Genomic DNA, 26,503 nt, shown 5'->3' on the forward strand with positions numbered 1-26,503 from the left:
TTGTTGTCAGCTCATGAAAAGTAATGAACATTTGATAAGTAGAGTATATGAAGAATTTTGTTGTGCTTCACTAAATTTACTAATCTTATTATTTAATTAATGATGTTGTGCCTTTCCTTTTATTGAAAGTTTCATGTATAATTTTGAATAATATTCCTGAAGTTTTTTCTTTATTTCCTCACTGTTTTCCAAAACCTCAGAGCCATCTTTGATTTTATCAATCCATTTTTTTATGTTGTTTCTTTAACTTCCAAGCTAACCATTTCCCTGGTTTATTTGTTGACTCAAAATATTTTTGTCTCGCCACCTTTAGTTCCTTACCAACTTTCTCTGTTAACAGCATATCTATTTGTTGTTTTAATATATTTAATCTTTTGGTTACACTCTCTTTTCTGGGATTGCTCATTAATCCTGTGTCTTCCTTTCTAATATCTTCCTGAATTTGTTGTAGCTTTTTATCCCTGATAATTTTCTGATGAGAATTATGAGCAATCATGATTCCTCTTATAGAAGCTTTAGTTGTGTCCCAAACTTTGTTCAGATTCTGGTTAAAAAATCTGACCAATGTCTGTTTGCAGTCTTCCACCACCTCTTCATTCAAATCATTTAATTACCATCTAAATTTCCTTCCAACCTTCACATTTTTAAGTTTTAACATTACAGGTTTGTGGTCATAAATTAAACTGGCAGAATTTCCACTTTAGATGTCATAAGTTTAATTTGTTTTGAAACCCATATGAAATCAATTCTAGACCAAGATTTAAGTCTGGCTGAGAAAAATGTATACTCATCAGAATTTTTATTTCTGTTTCTCCATATATCTAATAAACCTAAATTTTCACTAACTAAAAAAATATCAAGACTTTTATCTAAATTATTTCCTTCTTCCTTTTTTCTGTCTATTAATGGATCTTTCACCACATTCATATCTCCCATCATGATTAGCTCTTTGAATGGTAAGTTTTCTATAATATTTTTTAAAACATGAAAAAATTCATCTTTCCCTGCATTTGGAGCATAAACTCCTACCAACAAAACCTTTATTTCATTAAGTATAATTTCAATTATACCCGCCACCTATTCTTGATGATCTGTTGGCCAGTCAATCCTTCCCCAGTTTATCTTTCATAGTGCTTTTGTGAGCAGCAAAGGGCATTTGTGAAAGCATTTCTAGTATGTCCCTTTTTTTAGTCATCTTCTAACTACATTTTGGTTTCCAGTAAGCTTCACTATCTATTCTTGCTGCCTTTTGAAAATCCGCATTTAATTGCCTGCAGTTTTTGCTGCTTTTCTATATCCAGCTGCTATTCTATATCATTCTTATAGTGTCATCTGAGAGACGTGATATTTTTTTCTGGCTTCTTGTGTAGTATTTATTTAACTGCTGTTTCAACAACAGTTGATTGAATTTTTTGCCATAGTTCATCACACATCTTCTCTGTTGCGTCCAATAGTTGGAATAGATTTGCATATGTCAATGGAATTTTATTTATATCAAACTTCCTTAGCCCTAATGTGTTCTTGATGTTGCAGAGTTTTGTTTTTATTTTAGCTACTAACAGTTCATAATCTGAACTGCAATCAGCACCTGATATGTTTTGACAGCAAGTTGACAGCAAGTCCAGTTGACTGGACCAACTTCAGCTGCATGAGATATAGTCGATTTGGTTCCTGTGTAGTCCATTTGGTGATGTTCAAGTGTATAGGTGACATTTATGCTGTTTGAACCAAGTGTTCATGATGCAAAACTGATTTTCATGACAAATTTGTGCCAGACAATCATCTGCATCATTCTTTAATTGCCTGAAGTTGCCAGTAATGTCTCTCTCTGCTTGTGTGCCAACTTTTGCACTGAAGTCACCCATTAGTTAAATGATATCCTTCTCGGGTACTTGTTTTAAAGTGTCTAGAAGACTATAGAAGTCTTCACTTTCTGCTTCTGTTGCATCAGTTGTTGGACCATATACCTGGACGGCTGTGAAATTCACTGGCTTGGCACAAATTCAGATTGTCATGATTCAGTCACTGATCATCAAAAAGCTCTCTACTGCTCGAAAAAAATTATTGTTTGCAATGAAAGCCACGCCATTCCTTTTTGTGTCCTGAATAGGAGATAGTTAAATCCTCTGAAAGAAACCATCATCTGTCCAATGTAATTCTCTAATGCCAATGGTTAACCTGACCATTTCTTTTGACAATTTCCAATTTTCTTGAGACAATCTTCTAACATTCCAAGTTGCTATTCAGTGCATCTTTGTAAAGTGCAGATCCTTGCTTTCACCATTGGCAGAAGAAGAACCTGGGGTCCCTGCTGGATTTGCCCCAGGTACGTCAAAAAATCCAGGATTACTTGCTGCAGGTCCTTGGTCCTCCTTACTCACTTCTTGGTACCTTCTGGCTTGAGGTATGTATAGTCTCTTTGAGTTGTTTGAACTTATAACAGTTATCTTATTTGCTTATTTTTTTACAGGTTTCATAATTTATTCATTTTATAGGCTGCTTTATGTATTTTATCATTGTATGTGTGTCATAATTAGACCTCTGAGGAAGTCCCAGTGAGGGTTGAAACATGTCAAGTCTAAGAAGGTCTAAGACCTAAGATTGTATGGTGCACAGGATAACTTTTCAACAATAGCCTAAGGGCTTTGTGTGTGTTTTCAACTTGAAAGTTCTTTTTAAGTTGTGCAAAATAAACGTTGACATATTTTTGTAACTTGTTGTCTAGCTCACACAGGCATTGAACTTTTTAGGTCCTAAATATTCCACTTAGGCAGCAAGGTCTATTGATTAACGCCAAAACAGACATACACACACCAAAATGACCTACTTCTTGCAAGTAGCTCTATTCTCTGCAGGGCAAGGCTCCAGGCCTAGAAGTCTCTGACAGGTAGAACTGTTTCCCAGATGCCAGGTCTTCCTCTTCCTTCCCCTGCCCCCCAGCACAGACAAGGGTGGGCCGGTCCTGTTCTCTGGATGGGCCAGGCCTGTTATAATATAAGTGATATTGAGAGAACTGTGAGTGGCCTGAGGTCACCCTGTGGGTGGCAGGTGGAGAGAACATCACATCATGTCATGTCACCGATGAGAGTTGCACTTCTTCATTTCTAAAATATTGGTCTCAATTGTCCATAATTCATCACAGTTTTTGTAGTACTCTTGTTTGATTAATGCCCATTCTGGTTTTTACCCTGTCCTCCTTTTTTGTAGCACTTCAGTGGAAATCATTTTACCATTTGGTATTGTGGATCCAGTCTGTTGAGTTTTGAAGTTCTTCATGGGATTTAAAAGGGAACTTGTAACAAAAGGAGGAGCTTTTTTGGATGGCTATAAGCCTGTTTACTGACTTTCTTTTGATGCAAAATCATTTACCTTAAAATGCAAGTGTAAAACTTTGCACAAGACTTTTAAAAAATAAGTTAAAACACTGTTCTGGGAGGATTGTATACCTGTCTGGTAAGCAGTAAAAGTGTTTTGTATGCCCCAAATTTCCTCCCTTAATTCTGCCTTGAAGAAGAAAGGAAAAGTGAAAATAGATCCCAGCTCACTGGTTTTGCAGAATGTCTCAGGGCTGCCTTCCTCCTCTCCCTTACAGATTTGTTCAGAGCTGTCCTGGGAGGGGGGAAAGATGCTATATATTACAAAAACAATGTGGTTGTTCCCATTGTAATACCCCAGACACCAAGAGTGGAAAGCAGGCACCATTTATTGGGCAGACACCTGAGATGAATGCTTCCTTGTTTAGCTCTGTCCAGGTTTGCTACTTAGCATACTGCACACACAAATGAAATTAACTTCTCATTTAACAAGTGTTTTATTTTATTAGAGGTGCCATTCACACTGTAACCCTAGCGATGCACTTATTACATTAATATGCGATAGTGAAATGTAGGTGGAGATAGGGTGAGGTCAGACATGTCAGTTCTGGGAATGCAGGAAGAAGGGGGGGGGAAGGCCTGGTGACATCACTTCCTGTAACGTGGCAGTGGCCTTGCAACTTCATTAGAAGTGTCTGGGTGTCAGAACTTCTGGTGACACAACACTTCCAGGGGGCATAGCTGGGAGGCATGGTCAGCTGACAGCACTTTTGGGGCTCCCCGAAGCCTAAAAATATTTTGGGGGCTCCTCCATGGTCAAAAGGTTGAAAAAGGCTGGCATAGGGTTTTAAAATGTACCATCTGATGCTGAATTAAACTTTCTCGAATGGGGTCAAATTATGACTGTTAAAAATTCTGGAGGCTGATATAATTAAATTGCAAGGTTTTTGTTCAGAAACAAAGAATAGCATAAGTGTGTGTGTGTGTGTGGGGGGGGGGTTACATTGGGATAAAAACAATAGATCCGTATGCTGGATGCCTCTGTCATCTCATGCCAAAGAGAAAAAATTAAAGCTCTTCAAGAATGCAATTTCCTGAATGTGAATTTACCCAAAGGATCCGGCATCTGTCCTGTCTGCAAACTGGGACACAACCTAGGGCATCAAATGACTAGAGTTAAGACTGCAAAAACTCAACCGGCTGTTTCCAACAGTAGTCCAGCACCCGGGATCTTGAGAGCAGCATGTGTGAGGGGGAGTCCCTCTCCATGTATACTGTGGTCCTGATCAGGATTGGGTCTTTGCAGGTTTTGTAACCAGAGGGAATTCTATTGACAATTCAATTCACCAAATTCAATTCACCGTGAATGTGAAAACCTGTTAGCCAGTCCTGCAGTCAGGGTAGCTCACTTGGAATCATCTAGAACTTGAGCCTTCCTTATAATTTGTATGTGATCTTCCGGGATTTGTCAGGGTTTCTTATGAAGTATGACCATGGAAGAGGGTGAGACAAGGGAGATAGCTGAGGGTTTATTAGGTTTAAGCTGGTAATGTTTTAATTATGACTTATAAACCCCCTTCGGCCAAAAGAGTTACAAATAATTATTAAATCACTATTTTAAAAAATATATTATTTATACAAAAATCGATATTTCTATAGAAGTCTCCATCTTACACACACATGTAAATTGGAGAACTCAATAGAAATACTTATTTTGTACAGAAATGTTTATTCGTTAGAAAGTCCGTGTCTCTGGCTGCAGCGAAGGTGACTCACTGTGACACGGGTTTCCAGGATGAGTTCGGGTGGTTCCTGGTTTGTTCCTCAAGGCTCACGTAGCAAGTGGGTACCAAATGCCAACCTCCAGATGGGGTCTGGAGATATTACAGACTTTTAAGCTCATCTCCAGATGACCACAATCAGTTCACCTGGCGAAAATGGCTCCTTTGGAGGGGTGGGGTAATGGCATCATACCCCAATTAATTCCCTCCCTTCTATAAACCCTCCCCTTCTGAGGCTGTAACCCCAAATCTCCAGGGGTTTCCCATTTGGAATTTGCAGTCCTAACAGTAGAAAACATTTGAGTGGGCATTTGAGTCCCCTTTCCACTGGACATTGCAGTGTAGGCAGTCCCAACCTCCCCAAACTCCACAGCAATGTCCTACTTTAAGAAAAAGAGCTGCTTATTTTATTTATTTGTTTGTTTATCTTACATAGCACCCTACCAGGTGAGCCGGCTCAGGGCAGTGTACATCATATTGACATCATCCACGATAATTAAAAGTTCATTAAGTTAGTTTAAAATCTAAACTAGATGTATTTAAAGTTGAATCGATATTCTCACCCGTGTTCTTCTGTTCTATTATAGTGTTCTATTGTTATGACTATATTGTTACTTTTTATAATTACTGAGTTATCTGTATTGTTTCCCTAAGCCTCAGGGGAGGGCGGAATATAAATATAATTAAAAATAATTAAAAATTTAATACAGCATCTAGTGTTAAAAAACAAAATAACAGGGTCATCAGTCTAAATTTGTCTTCTGGCAGGGGTAGTCAAACTGCGGCCCTCCAGATGTCCATGGACATCTGGAGGGCCGCAGTTTGACTACCCCTGTTCCACAGTATGAGGTGTATGTGTGTGGCCCTTCTGGAGTGGGAGGGCCCAGTTGATGTTAGTGCTTCACTGGCCCCAACCAAAAGCCTTGCAGAGAGAGCTCCGTTTTGCAAGCCCTGTAGAACTGTGCTAGTTCCTGCAGGGCCCGAAAATGTCCTGGCCCTGGTTGAGTCCACATGTAGCCCCATGGGGTTTTCTGTACCCCGTGTTTTACTACCTAAAGGAGTCTCAAAACAGCTTACAAACACCTTTCCTCTCCCCAAAACCTGTGAGGGAGGTGAGGCTGAGGGCACTCTGAGAGAATTGGGACTGGCTCCACATCTCATGCAGAAGCCAGACAGATTTTGAGAATTGGGTAGCCAGGTGCAGAGAGACCTTGAGCAAGGACTGCATCTTGAGGGGGCCAGCGTCCCAGGTGGACCTGCCAGCACTCCTCAGCCCCAGAGCATCCCTCACCTGCAGGATAGAGGCAGCTGCTCTTCACCAACAGAGCAACCTGGCTTTGGGACTTCCAGAGCTAGATTTGGGCCAGAGCGAAATCACAGTGTAGGGCCCACATATTATGAAGCGCTGCCAAATACCATTTTTCAGGACCAAGCGACCATTGGGAGGGGACTTGTCGAGGCGCTGGCCAGTGGTTCTCCACCAGGCTGCTGTGGGGAAAACGACCCGTGGCCTCCTCCCGCCGTCGACGTGGCCCTTTTAAGAGGCGGGCTGGGCCTCCACGTGCTGCCTGTGAGTGACTGAACTACATAAACAGAGCGGCGGCGAGGCGAAGCGGAGGCAAGCCGGCTTTGACCGATAATAACCTCCTCGGTGCAGCGCCGGCGGAATCTATATAAGGCGCGCCGGGTTCAAAACGGCTTGCTAGTCTGTCTCGAGGCGCAGAGGGGGGACCAGCCCGGGAGCGAAGGCGGCTCGCTCGGCATCTCCCCCTCCCCACACGACCCCCCTCATCCCCCGCCTGGCGCCCTCCTGCCAAAAGCGCTCGCGGGCTTTGTCCTCCGGGGCGCTTGGAGCTCCTGTGCCAGGGGGACCGCGAGAGACGCGCCGGGCACACTGGCGAGCAGGTAAAAGGCGCACGCAGGGAGCTGAAGGGGCCGCGGGAGGAAAGCGGCCGGGGGCTTTCCCTCCTCTGGAAGTTGGGGGACCTCCTGTGACTCGGAGGAGGGAGCCACAAAAAGCGTTTTCGGGGCGCCGAAGCCTCCGCTCGGCGGCTTTCTGGCGCTGCGTTTTCTTCGGACGCGGCGTGAGGGAACGAAAACCTCTGAGGAGGGACAGAGGGCATAGTTAGCTCTTCCTGCTGGACGCTCAGCTGTCCGAGCGGGAGGATTGGGGGAGTCGGCCAGCGTGTCTGCATGTTCTGGAGAGCGAGCGGAGGACGGGCGGGAAAGTCTTCGGGCTCCTTCGGGAAGGACAAAGAGGCGAGGACGTGGAATTGGGCTGGAGGGCGGCGAGAGACAGAGGACCCGGGGGGGGGGGGACCTGGGTCGAGGTTGCCTGCCTTCCTGCTCGCCTTGCCTGCGCCTTGTTTGAGCGCGGGGCAGCTCGGAGGCTCTTTGGTCTCCTGCTCCTGCGGGCTGGGTCCGCGGAGGCAAAGGCAGAAGAAGAAGGGCCGGTGCGTGGAGGAAACACCAGACAAAACAACTCCAGCGAGTCCCGCGGAATGACCGAGAGTAACCTCGCCTGTGTGCGACTGCTTAAGGCAAGGGGGGAGGGGAGAGAGAGAGCGAGAGGAGGGACGGAGCACAGATCCCTCTCATTTGGGGAAGCGCACCTCAAGTTTCAGGGGAGGGCCCCGCGCAGCCCGAAATAAGTCGCGTCTCGGATGCATTTATTCAATTATCTGCCAATAAAAGTCGCACAAGGGAATCTTCATCAGAGTCATGCAGTTGACTGGTGTTTGGCTCAAGGCTACAGTGTGGAACGCATTGTTTCTCCCCCCCACCCCATTTTTCCAGTGATTCAGGGATGAACAGGAAGGAACTGGGAGGAGGGCTTTGCTAATAATTACAAAGAAAACCACCAGGGAGCGAAGGGGGTTTGCAGTGCAATTTTCCAGAGCTGCGTTCAGAACAGCCTGTCCTGGTTCAGGGACATCCTACATTTTTAAAACAGCAAACTGAGGGAGGCATAAGCAGGCATTTGGAATCCTCTGGGGGGGGTGCTAATGGAGAACCAGAGTCTAACCCTCTCCCGGGCAACTCAGAGGGAGGCCAAGCAATTGTCACCCACCACCTTGATATCTGCCCTCCCTTATTATTTATTTATTTATTTATTTATTTTAGATTTTTATACTGTCCTTCCCTATGGCTCTGGGCGGTTTACATAAAACATTTTGGAACATTTACATAGAACACTATCAAAATCAATATAACAATATGACAATAACATACCAACTAGAACAGTATTTCAACAATAACTTTGACACTCCCTCAGTAGGTTCGATCTCTCAGTCTGGGGCAGGGGGGGGGACCTGTAGATGTCATGGGTCAGTTGGCCTCACCAAATGCCTTAAGGGCAGCAGACTACTATTGGTACAAGGCTGGCTCTGTTCAAGGATTCGAGGGGCCTGTAGCACCAGAGCCAGTTGGAGGATTGGCAGGGCCTTAGCAGAGCACAACTGGTGCTGTTTCTGGATCCTTGGAACATTGGAAGCCAATGGCAGCTTCACTTTGCTGAAAACAGTTTTGTAGCTTGTGGTGTGCATGCGTGCGCAATGAGCAATGCACATACACGGTTACTAGCAGAGCACATGCATTGCCCTTTTTTTGCACAAGTATGAAGGCCCCCTAACCATACAGCACTGGGGAGCCCCTGGAACTGCAGTGCCCATAGTGTGTGCTACTAGGATAAACTGCTTCTGGCCCAAGACCACCTGAAGAGTTTCCTAACTGAACAGGGCCCTTGTCCCTCTGGAATTATGTGTGAAGGTCAGAAGTTACACAGCCGAAGTTTCAGGCCACAAGCCACCAACAAGGAAGTTGAATGGAAGCAGAGAAAACTCAAGAATCCCAGGTGGTTTGTTAGTAAGTGAAGAGGTATAATGTCCCCCACTTGGATGGTCTAGGCTAGCCAGATTTTGGAAGCTAAGCAGGGCTGGCCCTGGTTAATATTTGTATCGGAGACCACCAAGGAGGCCCAGAGTTGCTGTGCAGAGGCTGACAAGGGCAAACCTGAACACTGTCAGGAAATGAAAGGAAATGGCTAGGGGGTGGGTATGGTCTCCCCTGAACAAAGCTTAATCTTGCATATGACTGAGTACATTTGTTGGCGCTTTGGTGAATTCCCCAGAAACCAGTGCTTCCACTCCTACAGAGGAGAGCCACGAGGATGATCCGGGGCCTGGGGGCCAAACCCTACGAGGGAAGCCTGAGGGACTTGGGAATGTTCAGCCTGGAGTAGAGAAGGTTGAGAGAGGACATGCTTGCTGCACTTGAAAGGCTGTCACTTAAAGCAGTGGTCCCCAACCTGCGGGCTGCGGCCCGGTGCCGGGCCGCAAAGGCCATGGCACCGGGCCGCGGCTCCCTCTCCCCGCCCCGCCCCCGCAGTAAAAAACTTCCCAGGCCGCAAGCTTGCGGCCCGGGAAGCTTCTTACTGCGGGAGGCGGGGAGAGGGAATCAGGGCCGGGCCGCGCCTGTGCGGGCCACGCCCGCTCGGCCCGATCCGCGGGCGCGGCCCGCGGGCGCGGCTCGGGTGCGGCCCGATCCGCGGGCGCGGCGTGGGCGCGGCCCGCGGGCGCGGCCCGATCCGTGGGCGCGGCCCGCGGGCACGGCCCGATCCGCGGGCGTGGCCCGCACGGGCGCGGTCCGCGGGGGCGCGGCCCGATGCCCTGCCGGTCCCCAGCCTCGGAAAGGTTGGGGACCACTGACTTAAAGGAGGGCAAGGAGTGGTTCCTGTTGGCCACAGAGAATAGGACCTGCAGTAATGGCTTTAAACTACACATAGAACGGTGCCAGCTAGATAGCAGGGGAAAATTTTCGCAGTCGGAGTAGTTCAGCAGTGGAATCAGCTGCCTAAGGAGGAGGTGGGCTCCCCCTCACTGGCAGTCTTCAAGCAGTAGCTGGACAGATACTTATCATGGATGCTTTGGGCTGATCCTGCACTGAGCAGGGGGTTGGACTAGATGGGCAGTGTGGCCTTTTCTGACTCTATGATTCTATGACATCTGGAGCATTGTGGGATCCTGTGACTCCTTCTACAGATTTATGCTTCAGGAATCCCTCTGTCCTGTGCCACTGTATTGTGTAGATGACAGATGTAACTGCTCTCTTTCACTCTCACCCCCGGGAGTCTATTGTTTTGGTGGGAGATTGAACACATGTGCATATGAAAACTTGCTGGGTGTCTCTCGGGCTTTTGCACCTGTCTTCTAAGGCCCCAGTCTTGATTTATACCCTCATTCACTTCATGCCCCTCCTCTAAGTCATTTAGGAACCTTCTTAAAAGGGAGATATACAAAGCCCTGTAATTTAACAGTGAGTTTTAATTCATCCATGGGTTTCCTCCCTTGGGCAATTGGTCAATACTCCATCAACTGAAGTCCTCCCACCCTTTTAAATAAAAAGCCTGGAAGGATTTTTTTTCTTTCCTTAATTTACTTTGTGTTAGTCTAGCCAGGGGTAGTCAAACTGCGGCCCTCCAGATGTCCATGGACTACAATTCCCTGGCAGGGGCTCATGGGAATTGTAGTCTATGGACATCTGGAGGGCCGCAGTTTGACTACCCCTGGGACTGACACCATGGTAAGATGCTGTGTGGAAACGTATTCCTGTAGCAGCCCCTCCATGCAAACAAACAGCTGAAAAGGAAAAGGTGCTAAACAATAACCAGTGTGGTTTAGGGCAGGGCTAGTCAACCTGTGGTCCTCCAGATGTCCATGGACTACAATTCCCATGAGCCCCTGCCAGCAAACGCTGGCAGGGGCTCATGGGAATTGTAGTCCATGGACATCTGGAGGACCACAGGTTGACTAGCCCTGGTTAAGGGGGTCAGGCTAGGATCTGGAAGCCCCAGGGTTGAATCCCCACTCTGCCATTTAAACTTGCTGGGTGACCTTGTGCCAATAACACATTTGCCCTAGCCTGGCACAGAGGGTTGTGGTGAAGAGGCAAAAATGGAGGAAGGGAGAGTGAAGGACACAGCCCCACGCTACTTTGAGGCAGGGCAGGATAAAAATATGCTTAACAAATGAATACGCAAAATGATTCGAAGCAATCGGGTTATCTTCTGTTGCCAAACAGGTTTTGCGCACAAACAGCTATTACATCCTCTTCATCAGAAGAAAACTTCTCGGTCTTGTTTATTAGTCACCTTTTGGTCTTCTAAATATACAGACAAACGAGAATGTTTCCTTGTTGAGGAAAACACTACCTCTATGGGAACAGAATTCCTCCTCAATTAAAACAAAAAGCCCCTCCTTTTGTTCATGGTGTATGTGTGTTTTCCTGTCCCATCTTTCCAGGTAATAAAATGGGTACCATGGCTCCCGACCATGTACTTCTTAAAGCAGGGCATGCTGGGAGTCCTCAAGAATTACACAGGGAGCAGGAGCTTCTGTGTGTGCAGCATTTTGAAAAGTGCACTTGCTGTCCCACCTTTAGCTTCCCCGAGGAAGAGCCAAAAGGGAAAGAAAGGCGGGGGAAGAGAGTGTGAGGGGTGCTTGCTCAGACCACCCTCTGCATGGTTGTGGGTTCAGGACCTGGCATCCCTTCTCATCACCTGCCTCAGGCAAAGGAAGTGAAAAAGGAGGAAGTAAGGAGTGGCGGCCAGCAAGTGGGGAGGGACACCTAGAACTGCCACCGTTGTCTCCAGCCTCCTTCTCCTCCACCCCCAGCATTGTGCCCCAGGAAAGCCAGCCACGGCCCACTTCCAGGTAGGGGGAGCCCAGTTGTGGCCACCAAGGGGTGGAGAAAGTGCCACATTCGCCCTGCTTTAAACCCACCATCCTAACTTACCCAGGGGTGACATGAGTGACAACCACTGGCTGTTTTTGGATTTTGTCCTGCAAGCACATGTGTGTGTGTGTGTGTGGGGGGGGGAGGTGTTTCTTTTTCTCCTGGCCTGCAGGCGGTTCGCTGTTTCGGCGGGATTCTACTTGCCCACCACTTTGTGCCCAAAAGCCCCTTTCCCTTTCTGCCTGTTCTGTCAGCCCACCTTCTCTCCCCCTCCCCAAAGCAGCATAGCAGTTTACTAGAACCGGTTGCATTTTTTTTTCCTTTACTGCTAGTCCATCCATAAGCCTCCAATTGCCAGCCTGCACATATAGCCTCAGTTTTCCTCTGGGCCATGCAGGGAAAGGAAGGAGAGTGAGTGGTTGAGTCTCTACTTGGTTTTGGCATTTGTAGCTGTGCTGCCTGCTTTGTTGTTAATGTTTTAAAGGTGAAAAATGTGTGCTCCTAACAGACACTTCCCTTGTCCTGGAAATGCTAATGGAATAGGGAGCTTGTTTTAATTAGGACAGCAGAATGGAGGCTGAAAGCTTAAGCACCTTCTCCCTGTTTGGCCCTGAAACCATTTGTGAGTGCATGACTACAGTTGGTTCTTTATGCACAGGACACCATTTTTTGAGGGCTCCACATGGTTGTGAAACAGATTTTAAAAAAAATAATGGGGATCTGTGATCTTCATCTTAGCTAGTTTTGTCCAAAGGGGAGGAAAAAATAAGTTTACCTCAAGTGAAGAGCCTGCAATATTAGAAGTACATCCGGCAAAATAATTTTGGGTGTCTCAGAAAATAACTAAAACCCTTCACTTAGTAGCTGGGACACAATCTGTATAGTACCCTTGTTTAAGACCAACCACAGTAACATGAAACTGGTTGTGAGCAGAGTACAAACACAGTTTTGTGTAAAAAACAAACGTTTTAGTAAGGTATGTTTCAAAACTTAAACGGTGTTAAGAGCTTTGTTTATTTCTCAGTCTCTCTATTACAGCTTGGTGCAACTAGGAATGGATTGGATGTATTGGTTGAACTTGCTTGCAGAACATGCTTGGTTCTCAGGGCTGCATGGAGTTCCACAGGAAGATGAAAATGGGCTGAAAAATAAACCATGGGACATTTAAAGGTCCAGTGGGTTTTAAAAATTGCACCCAGCAGCCCTACACTAGGCATGTTTACCAGCATGTGGCAAGAAAAAGGGAATCAAAGGGTAGACGATCAAACGTAATCGGAGTTTTCCAATTTGGATTCGATTTCCTTTCCTTTTCTTAGGATCTTCCAATCTAGCCCTATGCAAGGCTTTTCTGTTTAGTGCAAACACACAGGGAGCCACTGTAGGCTGTGATGATACAACGTCTTGTCTCCTTTTTGTTGAATGTCTGATTCACAAGGGGAAAATAATCTGCAACCTTGCACTTTTTAGCACTGGTCATTAGTTAGCAGCATGTGATTCTGCCTCAAGTGTTGTGACAAAAAGATAGGACGGAAGTAGGATAGAAAATTGTTGATGTGGACTTTTTTCCCTGCCAAAACAGTCAAAGCCCTTTGCGGCAAATGGATGTCACTGACAGGTCCTATCATCTTTGCCTACGTTTTGATAGTTTGTTGATTCTTTTAAAGAAATTCTGGACCTGGCATTTTGGAGGGTGGGGTGGGAGAATACTTTGTAAAAGTAAGATGCCAGACTTGGTAATACTTAGGAAGAGTCAATGCCAGGTACTTTCTATGTCTTTGTTAATGTTACGGACTACATTGAACCAGACATTTTTATCCCCTCTAGTGTTGCTTGGAAATAGGTTAATCTAATAAAGGAACATTGTCTTCGTATGATGCTAACTCCATTAGGGAGCAGTTAGTGCATTTGGTGGGAAAAGAAGAGTAGTTTAATAGATGTTAAGTATTTGAGCACATCATTTTAGGGAAAATACTTTTTAAGTTTTGAGGATTTGTCTTTAGGGTTCAAAGTAAAATCAAGTTTTGTTTCGTCTGATAACAGGTGAGCTGGTAGGTGCTGTAGAAATATGATTTGAGAAATCCAAATGACATAAATGGTGTGTTGGCCTGGTTACTTTCCTTCTATTAATTGGTTGCATGATTAGTAGATTCATCAGCTAAAAAGTTTGCTGACTTAATTGATAGAAGAATTTTTAAATCAAGAGGCAAAGTGCAACCTTAATAAGAGGTAGTTCTGAATTAGAGGTAGTACTGAAAGTTAAGGACAGGCACTTTCATTTTTGAAGCTATGTTGATTCTTTGATAATATTAAAAGAACTTTTGCTTTGAACAATGAGGGGAAGCTTTTTGTTTATTAAGCTAGTAAATTAGATAACCCTTTTTTTGGTATCTCAGAAAAACATCACAGCTAAATGTTCCTCTAGTTCAGTGGTTCTCAACCTTCCTAATGCCGCGACCCTTTAATACAGTTCCCCATTTTGTATTGACCCCCAACCATAAAACCATGCAAGTGTTTTTTCACAGAAATTAAACCGAAACTGACCAATGGCATGAAGATCCATTGTTCATGATTGTATATAAATTGTTTTTTTCCTGGGATTTCTCGGTTCAGTTCTGTGTCTTGTCCCGCCAAGCTGCACCGCCACCTGGAGCACCTGGCTGGAGACTGCCCTGCGCTGGAGGCACTGCTGGAGTGGCTGGCGGCCAAGCGTGGGCACCTGCAAAAGGAGCAACAACAGTGGCAGTGCCCCCCCTGTCCAAGCTGCTCACCGTGCTGCCACCCTATGAAAGAGTTGTTCGACCCCCAAAGCGGTCCCAACCCCCAGGTTGAGAATCATTGCTCTGGTTAAAAACAAAGGGTATCAGCTTAACATTCTTTGATAGCCTTGGTGTGACACAGTCCCTTTTAGCATTACTTGTGGGTTGTGAAAGTTGGTTATGGGGGATAGGAAAAAGCAGGAAAAATCTGTGTCCCATCCAAAGCAGGTCTTACACTTATAACAAGAATGGGAAAACATCACTTAACATAGGAAGTCGATTCAGATTGGGAGACACATTGGTCTGAAGCAGCAGAAAGAAGTTTGAGTCCAGTGGCATCTTTAAGACTAACAAAAGTTTTATTCAGGGTATAAGCTTTCATGTACATGCACACTTTGTCAGATACTCATTGATAATGATAATTGTTGTCAGATACTCATTGATAATGATAATTGTTGGCATCCAGTTGCATAAGGGCTTCCCTTGATGCTGTCAACCTTTATAATGGCCATTCGGCACTGGCATCAAACCATGCAATCAAGGTCATCTACTTGATAGTTGCTAACCTACATTAACCCTCCAAGATTGGGAAATCTCAGCCGGAGAAGAGGCTGCTCTGGTATTTCATGGCAGTGGGATACTATCTGTGCCCTGAGGAAAGCAAAGTATACAGTGCTCTTGTAGCAACTGTGGGTTGTGTTAACTGCTCTGCTGTTCATACTTTTTAATTCACTCTGTAATTTACCAGCATGTGGCAAGAATCATGAATAGATCAAAATGGTCAGGATAGATCAAAATGGTCTCCATTTTCTGTTGAATACCAGCAGATGGGCCTCAATCTTATCCATTGCTCAATCAATGTGCCACAGGATTTTTGCTCTCTTTGGAGATTTCTTTCCTCTCGCCTCACCACTATTCAACCATGCCTCAAACTACAGTGCCAGACCATTTATTAAAATAAATCCCATAGCATTCAATGGGAGCCATTGAGAACAATGTCATCTCTTACCTGCATAGCCCCACCTCTTCATAAGCCTAACATCACCCTGTCATATACGACCCAACCCAGAAGAACCTTTTTTTCCATAGAGTGCTGGAGGGTATGCATTTATACTGTCTGTTCCACACACCCCACCTTAAACAAACAAATGAACACAGTTTGTGGAAGGGGTTAATTTTTTCTTTGTTTAACATTTTTCACTAAGGCCGCTAAGCTTTCAGGAGCACCAACTTGCAAAGGAGGGCATATTTTTTTTTAGGTGCAGAATTTCAAAGCAATGCTGGATACCTGACACCAGAGGTCGCAGTATTCACTGAGACAGGTATTCCCAAAGGGCCATTTCTGCAGAAAGTTGTCCTTATTACTAAGGTGCTTGGGTAGTATGAGATTGTCAGGACCATCTTAAAAAGAGTAAATGAAAAATATCTGGCCAGTGGCAATACTTGTCTCCCTGCCTCCCTTTTGTGTCCTAACACATTAACATCTTCACAGGTGAATGTTGCATTATGGGCTGGAATGGAATGGATACAGGGACACTAACTTTCTGCTTTCCCATGTGCATATTTTCATAATGCACTTGTGTTATGGTCAAGGTGATACCATCTTCTGAAGTTGGAGATTTAACTTCCACAGACCTGTAGCAAGGGGATGAAACCAAAAGAAGTCAATTCTGTTTGTGTGTACGCTATCCAAATTTTGCAAAGACATATCCAGTCCTGCTCCTACGGGGCAAAATGTAAGCTGCATCTGACCAGGGACAGAGACCAGAAATTAAGAGCCATCCCTGGTGGACGGGTTAGAGAAAATTTATTTGGACCTCTTTGCCTCATATTTCCACTCATTCAGTCACAGTGTGTTAAATGTTGGTTATGTTGTCTCCTCCCACACACACAATAAGCACTACCACAATGGCCACAGAACAAGTCAAGCGACAGATTGGACCACAGGTGGTTGTACAGTGTCCTCTTTCACACACAGAAGCAGCCTCACATTGTGGGAGGCAACATAGGGCAGTGGTGGGCAAGAGCTCATTTATCTCCAGAGCATGCAAATTTGCTTGTTTGGTTGTGTTTCCTTTTCAGTGACTTCCTGTTCCTTTACCCCAGTTAACAAGCCAAGGGCTGTAGAGATCCCACATGTACAGCCCCATAATTCATCTCAACCAGCTTGTAGATAGCTGAAGTGTTGCAGCTGTTCCTATGTGCCAGACAGTGTGCGGTAGTCAGATAAACAGCGTGAGCGTCAAGAGCTGTTTGCAGATATGCCTTGGGAAAGAGCTTTTTAGATTTCCTCCTGTCAGTAAAGTTCTCCGTCTTGGCTTGAATCCCCACTTTGCCATGGAAGCTTGTTAGGTGAGCTTGGCCTAGTCATAGAATCATAGAATCATAAAGTTGGAAGGGGCCATACAGGCCATCTAGTCCAACCCCCTGCTCAACGCAGGATCAGCCCAAAGCATCCAAGAAAAGTGTGTATCCAAACTTTGCTTGAAGACGGCCAGTGAGGGGGAGCTCACCACCTCCTTAGTCTCCCACTCTCATCCTAGCCTACCTCACAGGGAGGTTGTGCTGCTTTGGATCCCCATTGGAGAAAAAGGCATGAAGGAAAGAAAGTAAATGGAGAAATCTGGCTCAGATCTGACCCTTGATTTTGTGGGGCTTATTTTCCCCTAGCTTTAGGCATTTGTTTTATTTATTTATTATTATATTTGGGAGGCATCCGATAGCCACACTGGAAAAATCATTACCACAAGACCACAAATTTCATCTTAAATAAGTTGGAGAGTCTCACTCAGTGATCCTTTTAATATAAGCTTTTACGGTTTGGATCAGCTGGCCGTATTCTGTTTTTCATTGACTGGGTGCAACTTATCCCAGCTTTTTTCCTCGGTAATATATTGCGAGCCCTCTTGCAGTCCCTTTTCAAATCTTGCAGCTCTCTCTCATCTTTTTCTCCCACACACTGCCGTCATCTCCTGGAAGGATGTTTGTGATTTCTTCCTCCCCGCTCCCAAGTTCTGAAATGCAAGCTGATTGATGTTCAGCCCCACTTCACTTCATGGACTTTTCAAACTCCAGGATGGGTTTTATGGAGGTGTATTATAAAATTATGTCTAGATGGTTTATGACTGTGTGTGGATAAAATGTAATGTTGGGGGAAAATGCTGCTTAACTTGTAGAATACTCTTGAATTTATGGCGGGCTCATAAGCTCCTCACGTGGAGGGGAGCGGGGTGGAGGCATGTTGCCAGCCCTGTGTATTCACTGATGTATGAGGTAATTGATACTCTATGAAGTGTCATGTCAGGCCTCGGATGTTGCTAGGGATGCCAACAGAATTTTTACCCGCTTATTTTAGCATTTCACAGTCAGGGCTGCCAAAAGCCAACACTCTGAAAGAGTCCCTCTGGGTACCCCTCACATTGAGAAGATGGCACACAAGATACCTGATTGGAATGGATATGCTGCTGCTACCTCCAGGCTCCACCTTAACCAGGGTGGCCTGTGCTGGCACCTTAGTAGGCCCCCAGGTTGATCTGTATAGGCAAAGGAGCAGAGCATTGGCTTCTTGCAGGATAAATAGCTTTATTGAGAACAGAAACAACTTTGTAAACAAAGAAGAGAGAATCCTAAAAGTCTAGCTGACTCACTGTAGTCCATTTTGGAGGCAAGCAGAGAAGATGTGTGGAGCAGGAAGTCTCCAACTGAGCCAGTCAGGAAGAGGTTATTTGAAAATGCCAATCTGAATGTGATAACTATTCATCTCCCCTGATGCCCCCTGTAGGATAGTCTTCATATGCTCTTGAATCATGCACTCGACAGATCTTGCCTGTCCCCAACAACCTGGGCCCCTGGAATGCTGTGCCCTTCTTTGTTCCTATTCACAGTTATACAAGTGCAATCAAGTGGAAACCATCTTATGGTGACCCCCAACACGGGCCTTTCAAGGCAAGTGAAAAGCAGAGGTTGTTTGCTGTTGCCTTCCTTTACAGAGTTTTTCTTGATGGGTTTCTCATCCAAGTACTAACTCTGCTTAGCTTCTGAGGTCACCGGAAATGGGCTACACCATACCACGTCCCGTCTCCTCCCCTATCAATTCACAGTTATGTAGACCTAATACAGATGATGAATATATTACATGGCAGAGTTTTCTTCCTCAGGGCAAGTTGCATCACTGCAAATATGGTGTAATCCTTCCCACCACCACCAAGTCCTATGTGTTGTAAATTCCCAGGAAGTAAGGCTTCAAATTCCAGTGAATGATTTAAATCTTTGTAAGGTTTAGCAATAGAAGGCAAATAACACCCTACTTCAGGTCTGAAAATTGTACAGAAATAGACCATATTTACAAATGTGGAACAGAAGCTGTTCCATGGAAAAATATAAAATCAAAAAATTTCCTACCCACATCACATCCCCAAGTGGCCAGATGGTCATTACTGTTAGTAACCCATAGCTAATGACATTGTTTGGGGAAAACATTTTCTTCAGCTGAGAAGGTCTGTGGCTAGAGTTTTATTTGAAAGACAAGTATGTTTCCTCCTGCTTCTCCATATTTTTCAGATTTTACAGTACTAATTGGTTGTTTTACACACTTAACCTATCATGAGATGTTTTACTGTTTCTCAGTTTTAATGTATGCGTTTTTACATTTGAGACTTTTTCCTTTGCTGAGAAACTCTACTCTGCTATCTCTGAAGTATTGCATGTTGTGAGATGAAGAAATTGTATGGGGAATAGTTATACAGGATTTATTTTAATTTTAACAATGTGTAAAACAAACATCTGGTAGACATTTTCCACCTTGATTTTTTGTTTGTTTCATGGAGATAGTATGCATAAAAAAGGTAAAGGTAAAGGTATCCCCTGTGCAAGCACTAGGTCATGTCTGACCCTTGGTGTGACACCCTCTAGCGTTTTCATGGCAGACTCAATACGGGGTGGTTTGCCAGTGCCTTCCCCAGTCATTACCATTTACCCCCCAGCAAGCTAGGTACTCATTTTACCGACCTCGGAAGGATGGAAGGCTGAGTCAACCTTGAGCCTTACCACTCTGCGCCACAAGAGGCTCTTAATATAGTATGCATATGTGTGGCCATATCCACAATAGAAACTCCAGTAAAAAAGCATAACACACTGGTGTAGATATGGCTGGATAATTTTGATTATATACAATACAGGAGATTGCTTTACCTTGTCTCCCACTTTTGTAAATAATGAACTATTGGGGGGGGGGAAAGCACTGTAGAAATTAATGGTAGAATGTGAATGTCTTAACTCCAGAGTAACAGAACAAGCCAGTAACTAGAAGTGCTTACAAAGTCACACAATGTAGTCTGTACTATGGCACATTTTGAGTAAACTTTCCCATATGATAAACAGCTTGTTTGTCTTCATCCACGGAAAGTCAATGAGTCCCTTCAAAAGAATTGCTACCTCTTGGAAGTCATCAGGAGCAGAACCAGTGAGGTTGAGGGGCGGAGTCATGTCCTTGAACACAAAACTGAGTGGTCAGAAGGTGCAGTGAAGGGAGACAGAGGGTGGAATCAAAGGATAGAGCTAATAAAAATACTAATTCATCTAAGACATGTGCAACTGTCTCACTCCTTGATTGAAGAACTCTCAGTAGCAGGAAAGACAGCTATGGACTGCTGCAGTGTTTAGAGAAGCTGCTTATGAGGAAGATGAAAGCCTTGGCTGAAAAGGAAAATTAACATTGGCTGTTAAGCAAGAGTCCCCAACCTTTTTGAGCCTGCGGGTAACGGTAACTCTTGACATGAGTGGTGGTAGATGTCTGTCCCAGGAGGTGGAGCCAATCACAAAATGTCAGGCTGTGAGGTTATGCATAATTCGGATAAGAACTTTTCTAGATTTTGGGCAGAAGCACTGTTTACCAGAATTACCTCCAGTCACACCAGGAAGGTCTTTGTAATGCGGTGACAGCTGCCACCAACACAACATTTTCAAAAATCTGCACAGCAAAGGCCAATCAAAAGCCTGGCTGGACAAAAGCCACATCTGGTCCCTCCCACTTGGCAGGTGCCATGAAGGGTGTCGGCAGGAACCATGACACCCATGGGCTGCGTTGGGGACCTGTGACATATTCCATACTGTGGCATCATTCTCAGTCAATAAGAGGTGGTATAGAAGTTGGCGGGAATGCAGAAATACAGGGACCAGTTGGGTGAGGGTGCATGGTACAGACCAAGATTATTTGCCACTGGTCCGTCTTCCGCCACTGCTTATCTTGTAAAACCAGGCATCCTCTTTCCTTGCTTCATTGTATATCTTCTTCTGCTTACCGAATAGCATTCTCCAACTATTAAGGATCTCAGCTAAGGGTAGGAGTTGCTAGGAGCCCAGGACACAATGCTCTTATCACTTGGCCCGAACTATCAAGTGGAGACCATTAGAAGCACTTACGGAAGGAGGGCATGCTGAGAAATGAATCTTACCAGTCCAGTGACATACTGGCAAAGAGCCTTTTGGGTTCCATTATATTTTTGAGCTGATATAATTATTTGATGACTTACAGGTTTTATTGGCATGCCGAGATAGCAGATAAATGTTGCCTTGGCTACTCAACGTGCTGTGGCTTTTTACTGTAAGCAAGACTGGGAGCGAATACTGGCAGGCCTTGTCAGACACTTGACTACTCAGGATCTAATCCAGAACCATTGCTTACTGAATCCCTTGACGTTTCCCCCTTAGTGTATTGGCCGAGGACAGCTGAGTGGGCAACTGCATGCATCCTGGAGAAGGCCCCTGGGACAATCTCCAGGTGGAAGACTCCCATACAGCAGGCTGGGAAAACAGCTTGGCCTGAGTTCTTGGAGTAAATAACATTTTCCTATGGCCTTAATGATCTGACTGTGAGCCAGTTTATACACTGAGAAGAATCAAGCAGGGAAGCTTTTCCTGGATTGAACCACTTCAAGATAGTGGCAGTGATGTTGACTGTTCTGCTTCTTTCTAAGACAAACCTTTTTGCCTTTTATTGATTCCATTACCCCCCCCCCAATCCTTCCTCCAAAGAGTTCAGGGCATCTCACATTGCTCCCCCCCCCCCCCACTGTTTCACCCTCACAACAAACAGTCCTGTGAGGCAGGTCAGGCTGTGTGTGCAAGACTGGCCCAAGGTCGCCCAGCCAGCTTCATGGCAGAGGGGATATTTGGATTTTGGTCCATCAGTCTACCCACTGCATGAGGCTCTCACCTGAAAAATTCTGTGACCGGAAAAACAGGACTTGGAGCAACGTTCTTCCTGATGCACTGATTTCTGGTGGTGTATGATATTTAAAAATATACAACTCCTCCTCTTGCATGACCCTAAATGGTGCAAGCCAAGTGATGAATGTATTAAGTGGCCTCCGGTGAGCACGGCTTCACATACTCATAAGCTCCCTGGAAGAATTTCAGAAAGAAAGAAGAGGATTTGACAATGTCAGGCTTGATGAAGTGGTCTCACAGAATTGGCAGCGGGCAAGAAAACATGTCACCCGGTTATTAGAAGAAGAGCTCGTTTTTTGTACCCCACTTTTCACTATCTCAAAGCAGCTCATAATTGCCTTCTCTTCCTTTCCCCACAACAGACACCCTGTGAGGTAGGTGGTTCTGAAAGAGCCCTGATAGTGCTGCTCTGTGAGAACAGCACTATCAGGACTGTGGCTGGCCCAAGGTCAATGAGCTGGCTGCAGGTAGAGAAGGAGGGAATCAAACCTGGCTTGCTGGATTCGAAGCCACCGCTCTTAACCACTACATCAAGCTTCTGGGGGTAGTTACTGAAATTTTACTGTTAAAGTCAGAAATTTGCAAGGTAATTCTGAAGGGAAGGTTCACACGATGTAACTTTTCAGAGTTGATTTGGACAGATATAGACTGGTATAACTCTGCTTCAGATTGTGCAAATAGTCTGGCAGCTACACACAGGCACATGGAACACAGCTGGAATGTTTGGAGGAGAACGTGTCAGGAGCAGTATTTCCCCTTAGTGTGCATGCTTCAGTTGCATAACCCCCCGTAGGTCCAGCAGGTCTAGCTGGCCACCGACTAGAAGCTCCATTTTCCTTGTTTGTTCTGTGTGAAACTGCAGTACGATCGGACTTTGCAGCCAACCTTCATAGGGTCAGTAGAGCTTAAGGCTGCTGACAGTAGGCTGGAAAATTCCTGAAGATTTGGAGGCAGAGCCTGGACAGAGAGAGGTTTGGGGTGGAGTGAGAAAGCTACTCAGGGCTGTGATGCCATAAGAGTCCATCCTTCACTGCTGCCGGACATCAATTCTCTGTTGGGCGATAATCTGTAATTCTAGGAGAACTGGAAGGTTCTCAGGCACAAATGCCTGAGACTAAAAGTATGTGGGGGAAAGTAGCTTAACAAATTATCTTTGTTTTTCCCACTTTCCTGTGCAGCATCTCTCACACTAGAATCTGAGCACAGGTTTCTCTATCATGCCAGTCAATGCCAGCAAAATATTTTGTTTTGTGCTCTGCTTTTATCACTTGCAGTGCATCATATGCCAGTAGGGTTGATGAGTTTCACGTGCAGCCTAGACATCCTCCAGAATTGCAACTGATCTTCCCACGATGGCTCCCCTGGGGCAAATGGCTGCTTTGGAGGGTGGATTTGATGGCTTTCATCTCTCTGACTCCCTGCTCTCCTCAGGCTCCACCCATAAATCTCCAGGAATTTCGGAACGCAGACCTGGCAACGCTATGTCCTGGACTCCTCCCATGCCCAGGAGGTAAACCCAGTTTGCCAGCTCTTATGTTCATCTGTGTAAGATTAAGGGAGGGATGCCTCATAGCTGCCAACTGTAATAAAAACAGGAATTTCTTAATGCACAGCTGGGCATGGACTTTTAAGAATAGCCATGCCCGGCCATGTTTTCTGTGGAATTATAGGCAGCATATGGTAGCTGTTCATCCGTCTTGTTATATATTTGCTGTTTCCCCCAGAAATTTATGAAAAGGGCAGTCCAAAACTCAAGGCGGAGACGATTTTGTAAACCGAAGTAATGTTCTGGTTTGGCTAGGAGATTCTGGTCCACTTAACAAAAGCCATTGCCTCTGGGATTCCCTTAAACACAACTGGGCATATCAGCTTCATTCGGCTGATAGTGGCTGAGCCACAAGGTTTTTAGGTTCAAAGCTCACTTCCACTGCTGACATCTGCCACACACACAGAGCGCTAGGCGGGACAAAGCAGATTCCTAGCACTCGGTTGCCGAGGCTTAGAATCCGGGTCCGTTGGGTGCGTCGTAATTTGGGCTTCCATATCTGCTGTGCAGCTTTGGGTAAGTGATTCCATCTCCCGGTATTTGGGGGGTACGACCATTTGCTCAAATTAAAACCTCCAGCATTTTATTTGAGTTCTGTCATAGCAGCAAACAACAGCACTAATTTTACCCTTTAAAAAAATAATGCAGAAATAATCAATGGTACAACTCAGGGGTTTTTTTTTGGGGGGGGGTATTCAGAACCCTAGAGGAATGTAGTGATACTTTTTATTGAGTATTCGTAGAACTGAATATATATGTAAAACTTTATCCTTAGAAAACTAATACCAACCCCCCCCCCCCGCCCCAATGCCAAATGGTGTATTTATTTGAATTGGGCTTTGACATTATTTGAGTGGTGCTTCATCTCTGTTTGAATCTTTTCACATTTGGCCTTTGGGTGAAGATCAAAGGCATAATTGTTTTGGTGCTAATTTTAATTCTGAGAAGCTATTATCGAATGCAATGTGTGTAGGGTAGCCAGAGCTGCTGTCTTGGGAGTTGTCAAAGTCTTGCTGATCTGCAGTTTGGAAGGGAAAGAGGAAGGATCATGTACCCTCAGTTATTGGAAGTCCATACATGTAGCTCTGGTTTAGGCACGCAGTCCTGTATCATCATGGTAAAGAATATGTCTGGGCATGTATAGCCCTTGGCTGGATAGAGGCAAGGTTTTTCTGAAAGTTATCTGCTTCCTTTCATTGTGATGCAAATTTGTCGTCATAACCCTATTGATTAAAAAAAATGGTGTAACTTCTATAAAAATGCCATGTTGTATAACACGTATAAATCTTTCCCCCTTAATTTAACACTCAGTCATTGCATCAGTTTGTCACAGGGAATCTACCTTGGTTGATGCTCTTTTGCAAGAAACATTGCTCAAGTTTATTTGTCAACCAAAGGTCTATAGGATCTTCCGGGCTTTAATCTGGATTTGGCCTGTTGACAAGTCAGGCTCAAAGGGTTTCAGATGTATAGATTCAAACTGAGGAGTAGGTGGAGGGTTTTTTGTGGGGGGTTTTTTGGAGGCCCTGCTGCTGAAACAAAATCTCACAAAAATCCAATCAAAACAGATTTTGAAATAGAAAGTGAAGAGCAGGATGAGAATGATATACTACAGAAGAGCACCTGTAATTTGAAGCAAATGAGTTCTTTGCAGAGACAAGACTACATCTTTGCTGACAAGATGTCAGAATACTGCCTGAGCCACCAGACAGTATTTTTATAATTCTGGAGCCAAACTGTGTCAAAACCCAGAGCAAGAGATCACCTGAGAGCCAGAGTAAGAAAAATAGTTTGTATAACTAAAAATACACTATATAAAATGAATGATAATGATCATGTTGATTAATAATCGGTAACTTTTCTGCAACTCAAACAAGTTCTTCCTTTTTTTTTAGCACACACAAAACCCCACAATAAGTAATAAATTTACAGCAGCAAAATGTGCAATTGGTTTACAGCACTGCCGTAACCTTGCACATGGTTCCTACTTACATTACTGGCCATGATTCAACTCTATCTTTTCCCTTTCTCTGAAGCATTTTAAACAAGTCGTTTAGGCCGTAAAATAACTTTTCCTCCTATTCCTTTCATATGCTGGTTGTTCTGACATCCCATATGTTGGCTATTCTAACATGCCTTAAGGCTGGATTTTCTTCTTAGGTGAGATGTCTTTGGCTTCATACTGAGCCAGCTATTGTAGACCTCTGCTCAGGATAAGGCCCCAAGAACAATTCTTTCTTGTACCTCCCCTGTAGTGCTGAAAGGCCGTGCATTGGAGACTTTGCTTCATGGAACCAAAATCTCTGAAAAGATGGCTCAGGGCTGGTTCTCACATCTTTTATGATTTTCTCATTAATTACTCAGAAGGGGATGCTTTGGAGCTGTGGGAGAACTCCTTCGACAAGTGCTGTGGGTGGAGGAGAAAGGAAAGCTCTGCCCGTGATGTGCAATCACACTCATGTGCAATGCTATTTATTTAATTTATTTATTGTATTTATATACCGCCCTTCCCGAAGGCTCAGGGTGGTTTACATGAAACAACAAAATGGTACAGGTAACATCATTCTCGTAACACTAAAGGTGGTAACAACAATAACATTAACATAATAACGATAATATTAAAGGAAGGTAGGACTGCGAAGAGCCTTAGCTCAACTTGTACTGAGACCCAGAGGTTGGGCAGATTCGTAAAAGTCATGGTAGGAGGGGGGGGTTGGGGGCCCTATTGGGAACGATGGATTAGATCGAACTCAACCAAATGCCTGGTGGAGGAGCTCCCTTTTGCAGGCCCCATGGAACTGTTCTAGTTCTGTCAGGGCCCTGATCTCCTCTGGGAGCTCGTTCTACCAGGTGGGGGCCAGAATGGAAAAAGCTCTGGCCCTGGTTGAGGTTAAGCGGGCTTCCTTGGGGCCAGGGACCACGAGGAGGTTGGAAGTAGTAGAGCGCTAGGCTCTTTGAGGGGTGTAGGCGGAGAGGCGATCCCTCAGGGGGACCGTGTATGGCCTTAAAGGGGTTAACCAAAACCTTAAGCCTGATCCGGAATTCAGTCAGGAGCCAGCGCAGCTGCTGGAGGATGGGCCGGATGTGGGACCTCCGGGGTGTTGCTGTGAGGACCCTGGCAGCTGCGTTCTGGACTAATTGCAGTTT

General features: G+C 45.0%; 1 protein-coding gene across 2 annotated transcripts in view; it reads left to right on the forward strand.

The window, feature by feature from the left end:
- The first annotated feature begins 6,711 nt into the window (after positions 1–6,711).
- Positions 6,712–26,503, forward strand: part of ABCA1 (ATP binding cassette subfamily A member 1) — a 112,893-nt gene continuing 93,101 nt past the window's right edge. Inside the window, exon 1 of one of the 2 annotated variants that reach the window (XM_077345386.1) lies at positions 6,712–7,000. The gene's annotated coding sequence lies outside the window, so the exon portion shown is untranslated. Of the gene's footprint in view, positions 7,001–23,733; positions 23,873–26,503 lie in introns of those variants that run through there. The other variant, XM_077345387.1, reaches the window with a different exon arrangement.

Source organism: Paroedura picta, chromosome 7, assembly GCF_049243985.1.
Source record: "Paroedura picta isolate Pp20150507F chromosome 7, Ppicta_v3.0, whole genome shotgun sequence".
Lineage (NCBI taxonomy): Eukaryota > Metazoa > Chordata > Lepidosauria > Squamata > Gekkonidae > Paroedura > Paroedura picta.